This window comes from Galeopterus variegatus, unplaced genomic scaffold, assembly GCF_000696425.1.
Source record: "Galeopterus variegatus unplaced genomic scaffold, G_variegatus-3.0.2 Scaffold11902, whole genome shotgun sequence".
Classification (NCBI taxonomy): Eukaryota; Metazoa; Chordata; class Mammalia; order Dermoptera; family Cynocephalidae; genus Galeopterus; species Galeopterus variegatus.
Window position 1 is genome coordinate 21,702 of NW_007738013.1, and position 12,322 is coordinate 34,023.

A 12,322-nucleotide genomic window follows, 5' to 3' on the forward strand; every position below is an offset into this window, starting at 1 on the left:
AAAAAAATAAATAAATAAATAAATAAATAAATAAATAAATAAATAAAATAAAATAAAATACTAAGCAAAAAAATAATTACTCAAATGTGCCAAACAAATCAAATTAAACCCACACAAGAAGAAAATTCCCATATTTTTACTCTCATAAAAGGGCAAGTTCTTTGATCTTTCTGATGGGTTTGATGCATTTCAAAGGTCGAGTTTACGTCAATAATTGGCTTTGGATTAGGTCTGCCTTTTCTCTTTGAAAGGCGAAGATGAAGTGCAGGAAGTTCTTAACCTGGATATGATTCATCATTTTGAATCCCATGGAACTATTAAAACTGTTTCTCCAGTTTCTCATAAATCACCGGTTAACAGAGAGCACCAGCTTCGCAGTAGAAAAGCTAGCTGGAATCTTGCCTTGGCCTTTTAATGACCATGTCGATTTGTAGGACAGTACTTATTCTCTGCCTCGGTTTTCTCAGCTACTAAATGAGGATAGTCATACAACCTCACTGAATTGTAAGGCTGACATAAGAAACTCATGGTACAAAGCCTGCCCTAATCATCAGGACCCAAAGAGCTCACACACTGTGCTGTCACAGAAAATCAGTCCGAACAGAACGCTTTGTTACTTTTAAAGCCCAGTACTGATTACTTTACTGAGTCGTAGAAGCATGAATGGCAATGAACATATGTTAGCTTTATTCAGTTCAGAAAGAACAATCCTCAGCCCCCTCCGTCTGACTCGATCACTCCAACCTGTGATGCGAGTCGTAGTGTAAACTCAACCGACGTTTGAATCGGTAGGACGTTACGCGGTATTTTTCTTAAATATCACCTTACTGTATTTTTCTTTACACCGATAACAAAATTAATCTGCACCCCCCCCCCCCAAAGTTACCGTGCAGAAGGCCGTCCGGTGAGCAGAGAAACTGAGCCTTGTACTGCTAACTGCTCTGGAAAAGAGTAACTGCGCCGGAAAGGAAACTGCGGCAGCAGAGACGCCAGCGTCCTCGGTTTGGTAAATTCCCCGACTGACGCAGGAAAAGGCCCAGTTGTTTATGTGACACACGTGAGACCCCCGAGCTGCTCACTAATGAAATGGACTCGCCCTATGCTTGGCGACTCCGCCAGGTTGGAAGCTCTCGCAGGACCTCCTAACAGCCATCGCCCCGTGTCGCCGCAGAACTCCCCCAAAGCCACCGACAGCCTTACCTGCACCTGACCTTCCTCCCCGCGCACCCCTGTTCCGGAAGGCCCGCCCCCTGGCCGCCCAAGCTCCGGCCGGCAACGACCTCGGAGAGCAGTAGAGAACGGAAGCTTGGCGGCTAGAGCGGAGCCCTGGTGAAAGATCCGGGATTACTAGCTCGCTCTCGGAGGCCTTGGAGGTAATACCCGGCTCCTGCGCAGTGACGGGGGAGTGGCTTTCTAGGAAGTCCAGCAGCCTTCGGTAGCTTTATTTTGCCAGGAATGGCTACAGAGCTGCCTCCAAGAACTCTGAAGCATTGGCGATGCGTGTGCCTTGTGGGAGGATGAAATGCGTTTTCTTTTTTTCTTCCTCCTTGTCCTGTGTCTTTTCTTTTTCTTTTCATCCAGCCTAGACGTTACGTGTTCGAAGGGCATGACTTGATTCTAGGGGCCGAAGAGTCTTTCTAACCCACCCGGGTTGCCATTCCGCTCCTCTTCCATATGTCTACTCATCTTCTAATAATAAATGAGGATCACCTGCAGGAGGCCGTCCTTGATACCCGCCCCTTGATTGGGTTAGGGGCTCTATTTGGAGTGCTCTGTGTCTCTTTCCCCATTGGCTCAGAGGCTTCTTCACAGAGTATGAATGGGACATTTATCTGTTTCCTCAGTGGTTATCTAGACCGCTCTTGGCAGATAGCAGAAACGGTACAGGTATTTCACTCCTTAGTAGATCTGCTTTCAAGCAAGCCACATCCCATAGGCATTGTATGGAGCACTTATTGAATATTTGATAGTTTGGCTGAGAAAACAGTCCTTATTTTCTGAGCATTATTCAAGGCCTTTCATAAATACTCTGAAATATACTCTAGAACTAAGGCAAATCAACAGTGAGTTGTATGCCTAGGGGGTATTCTACTGGCACCCTCTTCCCTCTCGTAGAATTTTGTTGCTTTGCCTCACACGGATTTGTCACCTCTCTTCCCTTGGGTGACGGAGCCACAAAAAGGATTACTCAAAGCCCATTTCTTTTGAGCAGTGAGAGACCCCGAAGGGGTTAATTTCCCAGAACCCTCAAGAGAGAGGCATTGCTTCCTTTTGGAAATTAACCACGAACTGGGGTTCTTGCCCTGCATTTATTCTCCAGACCAGCAAGTTACAGGAAAAGAACTTAGGTGGGGTTATGGCCAGATATAGTTTTAACAATATAGGCTGGTAACATCAGTGAGATAACAAAGTGACATTCCATAATGCAATTCACAAAAGGTTAAGTCAATCCACCAGCAAAAGCTTGATCTTAGCAAACATTCTCTTTCCCTACAGTAGCTTCCCCAGCATTTTTACATATCAATCAAGTAACGTCTGTCCTTCAGCCAGCAACCTTGCTGTGTTACAATTCCTTATCTTACAACAGAGACTTTAGCCTGGGGAAAATTTCCTGACTTTTGCAAGGTTAACATTTTTATATGTAATTTCAAAAGGTTAGGCTAAACCTGAGACTACAGGGCTTTGGAGGCCCTGTGTAATACATTTGCTTTATAGTATACTCCACATCTTTCCCACTTTATTTATTTAATTAAAAGAAAAAGCAAAAGCTATAGATCAGGTTTTCACAGTTAAGACAAAGGCATTTTGTTAAAGCAAAGTTAGTATCATTTAGCATGGCAAGTGCTTTTAATTTACTTCAGGTGAGGACTGATGATGTCATTGTCTCAGAGCTGTTGCATCAGCATCATTCCAGATGCTGTGAATTGGGGTGTAATCACCAGTTGTTGAAACTCTGGAGTGGGATTCTGTTACATATAATAGTTGATTTTGAGTCCAGAGAGTTTGTTGATGTTCACCCATCCAGGACATCACTGCTTTCAAAGCATCTAGTCTTTGTAAGATTTTTTGATTAATTATAAATCTTTTATTTAGGAACAGGATATCTTATTCAAGTTACAAACACCCTCTTTAAGGCCAGGAAAATTTAGAGAACTGCTTTTGTAGACAAGATATTATTTCCCCCTTTATGATCAAAGCATTCCTCATGAAAGCATTGATGATCAATATTTTGATTGAAAAGGTCTTACTTTTCTTTGTATAAATCCCTTGGTGCTGAGAAGGCTCATTCCTGGGTGGCCCTGTCCCATGTTAGGGGGGAAAGATGAAATGGCAAGATGAAGCAGCATTTAGGCCAAATTATGGCAACATGGAGGGGGGTCAGCAACTTAGAGGATACATGCTATCTTATAACAAAGTTCTAAATTATATCCTGTTATGAAGAGATTATAAAGAGAGAAAGTTGATTTTTGTGTTTCTGTAGAGCTGGCTTGTTTTTATCTAATGGCCACCGAATCATATAGACAAGGAGACTTCTTTTGCAATATGACAGAAATTTATTCTCTCACCATTCTGGAGGCCATAAGTCCAAGATCACTACCACTGGGCCAAAATGAAGATGTTGACAGGACTCCACTCCCTCCAGATTCTAGGAGAGAATCAATTCTTTGACTCTTCCTGCTTGTGGTGGCTGCTGGCATTCGTTAGCTTGTGGTCTCACCACTTCAATCTTCGAGGCCAACATCTTCAAATATCTCTCTGTGCCCTCTTCATTTTGCCTTCTCTATGTGTGTCAGATCTCCCACTGCCTTCCTCTCATGAGGATAGATGTAACTGCATTTAGGGTCCACCTGGATAATTCAAGATACTCTCTCCATCTCAAGATCCTTAATTTAACCACATCTTCAAAAGCCCTTTCCCATATATGGTAACATTTACATATTCCAAGGATTAGGGTCTGATATCTTTGGGAAACATTTTTCAGCCTACCACAAGGTTGGAAGCAGGAAGCCCAGGAAGTTGAACAATCAGAGACTGTTACTGACCAATAGTAAAGTTGGAATATTAGGGGTGAAAATACTAATAGAATAAAATTTAACCTTGTATGTAAATTGACTTCACAGACCTTGGCTCACTGCTAATGCTTCTTTAAGAACACTTCCTGTAATCACAGATTGCTTTATAATCAGATATTACCTTATATATTTCTATTTCCTACAGTTTTCCAGTTGTGGGCTGTGAATCATTAGTTGTGAAATCAATTTAGTGGGTTGAAACCAGCATTAAAAGGAAGACATTAGAAAAAGAAGTATCAGAGTGCATCACATGTAGTAGGGTTAATTATTGTTTCATGAAACAATATGCGTGTCTGTCACATTGTTACAGAGCACACTCAGCTCCTGGCTGAGGCTCCCCAAAATTTGATATGTAACTCACAATTCCGGCTGCCTGCCCCCAGACAAAAAACAATCCAAAAGTCAAATATTGGGCTGGCCCGGTGGCGCACTGGAGGGTGCGCTGCTTGGGAGCGTGGCAGCGCTCTCGCCGAGGGTTCGGATCCCATGTGGAGACCAGTTCCCGCTCACTGGCTGAGCGCGGTGCGGGTGCAACACCGAGGGTTGCGATCCCGTTGCCGGTCCCCGGTACGGGCGCGACACCGAGGGTTGCAATCCCGTTACCGGTCAGTAAAAAAGACAGAAAGAAAAAAAAAAAAAAGTCAAATATTGGTGAAAATGGAAGTCAGCTTTTATTCAGCAATACCAGTGACCTGAGGAGAGATGTTTGGCTAACCCATTTCTCCAGTAAACCTGAAGGAGAGTGGCCAGGCTAAAGCCATCTCAAAGACTCAGGTTTACTGGGGAGTTTTAAAAGAGGGGGATGAGGGAATGGAATGTGGGAAATGAAAAGCAGGAGGGAGGGGCACATGAGCAGCGAGGGCTTCGCGCAAGGTCTCAGGTGCAAAGTCTTACTAAGACTCTGTCTGGTTTCTGCTCCCATCTTTGCTGTTATCTCAGGGTCTGTGTTGTATGTGTGATTCTGCAGCTTCAGGCTGCCTGGAAAACAACTTTACATTCATGTCAAAAATGTCTTCTTGCCCCATAGCCAAGGTTCAAAATATCAAATAACCTTAGGACAAGAGGGAACTCAGAGAAATGCGTGCCAAGAAAAAAACTGTGTCTTTAAAAAATTTGCCTAAAGCCCATGTGGCTTTAAGTCCCAACATGGCTTCTGTTCTGTTCATTCCAACAGGATCATAATGTAAAATATACTCCTTACTGTAGGTTGTAGTAAAATGGAAAGCCTCTGCTATATTATTTCATTATTCGTCATACTTTGGCAAATGTTTCTTGCCATTAAGCAGAGCAATAATTAAAGCTCATATCAACTTCAAGTTCTTATTCTGTGGCATAGTCCAAGGGGCGGGGTATACTTATTGCTTGAAGTTAATCAATTTACAGATCCCCTTTTCCCATAAGTACTATTTCTTTTTTTTTTTTTTTCCTTTTTTGTCTTTTTCGTGACCGGCAACGGATCGCAACCCTCAGTGTCGCGCCCATACCGGACCGGGACCAGCAACGGGATCGCAACCCTCGGTGTTGCTCCCGCACCTCGCTCAGCCAGTGAGCGGCCGGTCTGTATGTGGGATCCGAACCCTCGGCGGGAGTGCTGCCGCGCTTCCCAAGCGGCGCACTGTAGCAGTGCGCCACCGGGCCGGCCCCCATAAGTACTATTTCTTAGCATCATCTAGGTTCTTTTCCATTTCTGCATTTGCAATAGTTCTCTCACTTTACAAAAGAATGGTATATCCCTCATCTAGGGGGAAAAACCCTCCAGGATGACAAACAAAAGGACAATTTAAAATGTTTTTGGGGAATCTTCATTTCATGATCAATCAAGGCACCATAAACCCTTCTCAGCCTTCATGTCTCTTCCCATCTTACACACATTCCTTAACTGGTGAAGTATGGCTGTCAGAAATACCGTAATTGGTTATTTTATTTTTCTGAAATCAGATAAATTATGTGAGTTTTAGTGGTGGGAGTGATTGTAATTTTCCTTTAATCATCACGTCTCTTCCATCCTCTGTTGAGAAGTGCATTGTTATTGAAGGAGAGTCCGGTGAGAGCAAAGCAAAGCCAGTATTGAAGAAAATATTGAACCTAATTTTTTTCCGTGTTTTTAACCACAAGCAATTCTTTTTAGCTATTCTCAATACTTATCCATAGGATGTGTCATTATCCGGAAAGAAAAGCAACTTTGAATGGCTTAAGTGGTGGAGTTTAGTGACACCGATAGTTATAATATTGATTATTTTCAGGGACTCTTATATTTTTCACATTACAGTAAAATAACCTGCAAAAAAGTTATACATAATTTTATTTTAGATTTGGTATGTGTTGTTCAATAAAGGTTAAAATGTATTGTGATAATCACTGATACAATTCACTAAATTTTTCCCACTTCCCTCCCCTTTGGTTGGGTTGAATTTCATGGCAATCTTGGGATTGGGTAAGGCATGTGAATATTTCTGACCAATGAGTTATGAGCAGAAGTGAAGTGGCAAATTCTGGTTAGGGTGGTTAATCACCTTATGAAACTCCAGAGCTCTTTTTCCCCCTCTGATGCAGAAGTATTGTTCTGTCAGCCCAGGCCCCTGAGTGATTGTGAGAGGCAGATTCTGTTCTGCCATCCACAACGGAAATACAGCTTAGAATAGAAATGAGCCTTTGTTGTTTTAAGTCATACAACTTTGTTGTTTGTTACTGCAAATGACCTAGCCTATCTCGTTTGATACACTTATCAAGTGTATTTTATCAAGTACATAAAGTATATAAATACTTTTATCCTAACCTTATTTCATCTTTTAACATGTCTAATACTTTATGCCTCTTATTAACAAAAATAAAATTATACTTTAGCTGCTGGACTAATTCATGTTTTAATAGCATGTACTTTTATTCTTCATTAAATTTATAGAAAACATTTGATTATGATTTCAAAAAAATTGATCAGAGCTATTCCAGAATGTTTATATATAATTCTTCTTTAATTATTCCTGAAAGCTAAAAATCAAAAGTTCAATATAGGGCCGGCCCGGTGGCGCACTGCTACAGTACGCCATTTGGGAAGCGCGGTGGCGCTCCCGCCGAGGGTTCGGATCCCACGTGCAGACCGGTGGCTCACTGGCTGAGCGAGGAGCGGGGGCAACACCGAGGGTTGCGATCCCGTTGCCGGTCCCGGTCCAGTACGGGCGCGACACTGAGGGTTGCGATCCGTTGCTGGTCGCAAAAAAAGACAAAAAAAAAAAAAAAGTTCAATATATACATAGACATACTTACTGAAGGAAACTGTATCTTTTATTATACTCTAATTCACAAATAATATTTATTTTAGCTGCACAGTATGTTTTATTATTATGAATTAAGTAATGAGAGAAATCATGTAGATTTATTCTTGGTTTTATGACTTATTACAAAAATGGATAAACTAATTCTATTAGTTTTGACATTTTAATTTTGACTGCTTTTAATAACTGAGCTTATGAGATGCATTTGATAGTTTATTTTACAGTTAAAAAACCCTGAAGATACATATTATAGTATATTTGAGTTGAAAATGAAATCAGGTTTTTTCTCTAAGTGAATCTGATCTAGATGATTGGTTTGACAATGAGAATTGGTTTTACTAATTAAATTATATGAGTAACAGGATGTTTTCTATAATTGAATAAGCTTTATCTGCAGCTCCAAGATTTGGCAAAAATATATAAAGTATACAATAAAATAAAAAGCATTTTATTAAAAATATTTGTATTTAAATCAATATTCCCATCTTCCTAACCTATCAAGGGTTATTTCAGGGAAGACAGGGTGCTTCTAAATGAAAACAAAACAAATATAGATTTGGCAAATCTTAGTATTGACTTTTTTGGTATATTTCCCAGACATTGTGAGAGTGAATGACTGTAATGGCTGGATAATAAATTATTTTAAAAATCAGTTTAAAAACAATTCTTTGTTTTCAGAAAAATTGAAGAAGAAACCAGTTAAGGTTTCAGCTGATAGATCATTACAAATAATTTTTATGATAGATTTCTATGTAATATTTGGCATGTAACTTGGAAATAGCTCAAGGAATTGGGTGACATTGTCATCTGCTACAACATGGATGAATCTTGAGGACATTGTGCTAAGTGAATGAGCCAATCACAAAAAGACAAATACTGCATGATTCCACATATATATGATGTGTCTAATGTAGTCAAACTCTTAGAAATGGAAAGGAGAATGGTGGTTGTCATAGGCTGGAGGTAGGGGGAAAAGAGGAGTTGTTGTTCCATGGATACAGTGTTTTAGTTTTGCAGGATGAAAAACTCTAGAGTTTTGTTGCTGAACAATGTGCACAGACTTAACACTTTACTGTACTGCGCACTTAAAAATGGTTAAGGTGGTACATTTTATGTTGTGTGTTTTTTTTTTTTTACCACATTAAAAAAAAAAGAATTGGAGATTGCAGGAACACAGGGACCTCAGGAGCGGAGGGCAGCCCCCACCAACAGATGGCAGGAGCGTGGGGTGCTGCTGTAGACACCACCGCCATGTGGGTGCTCTGCCACAGGTACTGCTACAGCTACCACTGCTGCAAGGGCAGCCTGCCAACACTGTCATCACAAGGGCAGCCCACTGCCATAGCAGCAGCCACCACTGCCACATCAGCCACCACCATCATGTGGGTGGCCTGTTGACCAGTTTACTGCGTTGACACAAGGAGGGTCACCAGTGGAGGCTGGGAAAAGAAGTGACCATGAGCAGACTTGTGACCCAGTGGCCTGATCAACAGAGGGAGTTATGATGCTCCCAATGGTAGGGAGTGGAAGGTATGTGTGCAGCCCACCTGACTGCCTTAATCCAAGGAGAGACACACATGGAATCCCCCCAAAGTGCAGAAACTCAGGATAGCCAAATAGAGTAAGGAAGAAAATTCCCAACCATCACCAACCCATCCCCCAAGTATGGGAAGCAAGGACTCAGGAGGAGCTTCTGCCTGTAGGAAAGAGGGAAGAGAAACCACCCTCCCCAGAGTCATCCATTTAACCCGAGGAGCTCCAGTATACCCAAGTGCACCAATCAGGGTCACAGGATTCTAGCCAGGATGCCAACAAGCCTGCCCAGGGTCACCCACCCCAGCCAGAAAGTGTTAAGGCACCTAGGCACTTCTCCCAAGAATTCGGGAGCTCACCCACATCCTCAACAATTCAACACAGTGTCACTAACCTTAGCAAGGAATCACTAAGTGCCCTAGTGCCTAGGCCATGGAGGCACTCACATGCAATTCCAACATTGAATACAGCTGAAGTACCCACACGGAGACTACACTACTATGTCTGCCTGGAACCAATACTAAAACATCCTACTCAACAGTCAATATAAAAAACATTTACAGGAAGAAGTCTCTGTCCTCAAGGCCCACTCCAGGGTAATAGAAGAAGCAGCTGCTTTACTAGATGACTGGACATCAAAGTAGAGATACTAGAAATATGAAAAAAGAAGAAATTGATGCTACCAAAGGAATACAATAATTCTCAAGTATGAGCCCCCATTGAGCAAGTAACCCTTGAAATGACTTAAAAGATATCCTGAGCAACAATTGTAAGGAAACTCAATGAGACACAAGAAGACTCAGTAGAATGACACAATGAAATGAGCAAAACTATCCAGGGCGAGAAGGAGGAAATTTACAAAGAGCTTAATACCTTAAGAAAGAATGGAGCAGAACTCCTGGAACTGAAGGATTCATTCAATGAAATAAAAAACACAGCCAAGAGCTTAAGTATCAGGCTAGTGCAAGTAGAAGAAAGAATTTCTGATCTTGAAGACAGTATTTCCAAATAATACAGATGGACAAAAAGAAAAGAAAAAAGTATGAAAAAAATGTAGAAAATCTAAGAGAGTTCTCAGAAACATTAAACACACAAACATCCAAATCATGGGTGTTCCAAAAGGGAAGGGGAAAGGAAAAGGCATTGAAAACATATTCAATGAAATAATAGTGAAAAACTGCCCAGGTATAGAGAGAGACATGGACCTTCAGATCCAGAAGGCTCAAAGATCCCCAAACAGTTTAAATTCAAAAAGGTCCTCTCCAAGGCAAATTATAGTCAAACTGGCAAAACTGAAAAACAACGAATCCTAAAAACAGCAAGAAAAAAGCATCAAGTCACCTATAAGGGAGTCACAATCAGACTAACAGTAGACTTCTCAACAGAAACTCTATAGGCCAGAAGAGAATGAAATGATATATTCAAAATACTGAAAGAAAAAACAAAAACAGAAACTGCCAGCCAGGAATACAATACCCAACAAGGCTATGCTTCAGAAATGAAGGATAAGTAGTGTATTTCCCAGATAAACAAAAACCATGGGAGTTCACCACCACACTACTAGCTGTACAAGAAATCCTAAGGGAGTACTGCATCTGGAATCCCCAAAATGATAATCACTACATGAATACATGAGAAAAAACCAAAACAAATCAAATAAACAAAAACACTGGTAGAACAAAAATGCAAACAGGAAAGAGAAAGAAACTATACTTACCACCTCAAAATACCAACAAACACCAAAGACAAACAATAAAAGAGGAAAAAAGGAACAAAAGATATTTAAAACATCTAGATGAAAATTGATAAGATACCAGGAGACAATACCTTTGAATAGCAACCCTAGATGTAAACAGATTAAATTCTGCACTCAGAGATACAGTCTGACCGATTGGATTAAAAAGCTAGACCCAACTATATGCTGTCTACAAGAGATTCACCTCACCTGTAAAGACACACACAGACTAATAGTGAAGGGATGGAGAAAGATATACCACTCAAATGGAAAACAAAAATGGGCAGCAGTAGCTATTCTTATATTGGATAAAATAGACTTTAAACCAAAAACCATAAAAAGAGACAAAGAAGGCCGTTATATAATGATCAAGGGATCTATCCAGTAAGAAGATATAACAATCATAAATTTATATGCACCCAACCCTGGAGCACCCAAATATATAAAGCAAACACTATTAGACCCCAATACAATAATAGTCGGGGACTTAAATATCCCTCTCTCAGCATTAGACAGATCATCTGGACAGCAAATCAACAGAGAAACACAGGATTTAAACTATACTTTAGACCAATTGGACTTGGCAGATATCTACAGAACATGTCATCCAACAACTACAGAATATACATTCTTCTGGGCTGGCCCCATGGCTCACTCGGGGGAGTATGGCACTGGTAGCGCTGAGGCCACAAGTTCGGATCCTATATAGGAATGGCCAATGTGTTCACTGGCTGAGTGTGGCGCAGGCAACACTGTGTGGAGGGCTGTGATCCCCTTACTGGTCAGGAAAAGAAAAAAAAAAAAGAATATACATTCTTCTCATCAGCACACAGAACATTCTCCAGGATAGACCACATGTTAAGTCACAAATTAAGTCTCAACAGATTTTAAAAAGTTGAAATCATTTCAAGTATCTTTTCAGACCACAATGGATTAAAACTAGAAATCAGTAACTAGCAAAATTCTGGAGGGGCCGGCCCGGTGGCGCACTGGATAGTGCGCCGCTTGGGAAGCGCGGCGGCGCTCCCGCCCGAGGGTTCGGATCCCACATACAGACCGGTTCCCGCTCACTGGCTGAGCGAGGTGCGGGAGCAACACCGAGGGTTGCAATCCCGTTGCCGGTCCCCGGTCCGGTACGGGGGCAACACTGAGGGTTGCAATCCGTTGCCGGACATGGAAAAAGACAAAAAAAGACAAAAAAAAAAAAAAAATTCTGGAAACTAAACAAATACATGGAAATTAAACAACATGCCCCTGAATGACCTATGGGTCAAGAAGAAATTAAACAGGCAATCAAAAAATTTCTTGAGGGCCGGCCTGGTGGCACACTCGGTAGAGTGCGCCGCTTGGGAAGTGCGGCGGCGCTCCCGCCCGAGGGTTCGGATCCCACATACAGACCGGTTCCCGCTCACTGGTTGAGCGCGGTGCGGGCGTGACACCGAGGGTTGCGATCCCGTTGCCGGTCGCGGTACGGGTGCGACACTGAGGGTTGCGATCCCGTTACCGGTCATGAAAAAAGACAAAAAGGAAAAAAAAATTCTTGAAACCAGTGAAAACTAAGACACATTATACCAAAACCTGTGGGATACTGCAAATGCAATGAGGGAAGTCTATTGTAATAAATGCTTACATCAAAAGAATAGACAGATTTTGGGCCGGCCCGGTGGCGCACTGCACTAGTGCGCCGCTTGGGAAGCGCGGAGGCGCTC

The 12,322-nt window shown here is 41.7% G+C and overlaps 1 protein-coding gene across 2 annotated transcripts in view; it reads right to left on the bottom strand.

Annotated features, from left to right (window-relative positions):
- MRPS33 (mitochondrial ribosomal protein S33) overlaps positions 1-1,240 on the bottom strand; it is a 10,686-nt gene extending 9,446 nt beyond the window's left edge. The window contains exon 1 of one of the 2 annotated variants that reach the window (XM_008594931.1): positions 1,201-1,240. The gene's annotated coding sequence lies outside the window, so the exon portion shown is untranslated. Of the gene's footprint in view, positions 1-886; positions 1,063-1,200 lie in introns of those variants that run through there. The other variant, XM_008594932.1, reaches the window with a different exon arrangement.
- Between the last annotated feature and the right edge of the window lie 11,082 nt (positions 1,241-12,322).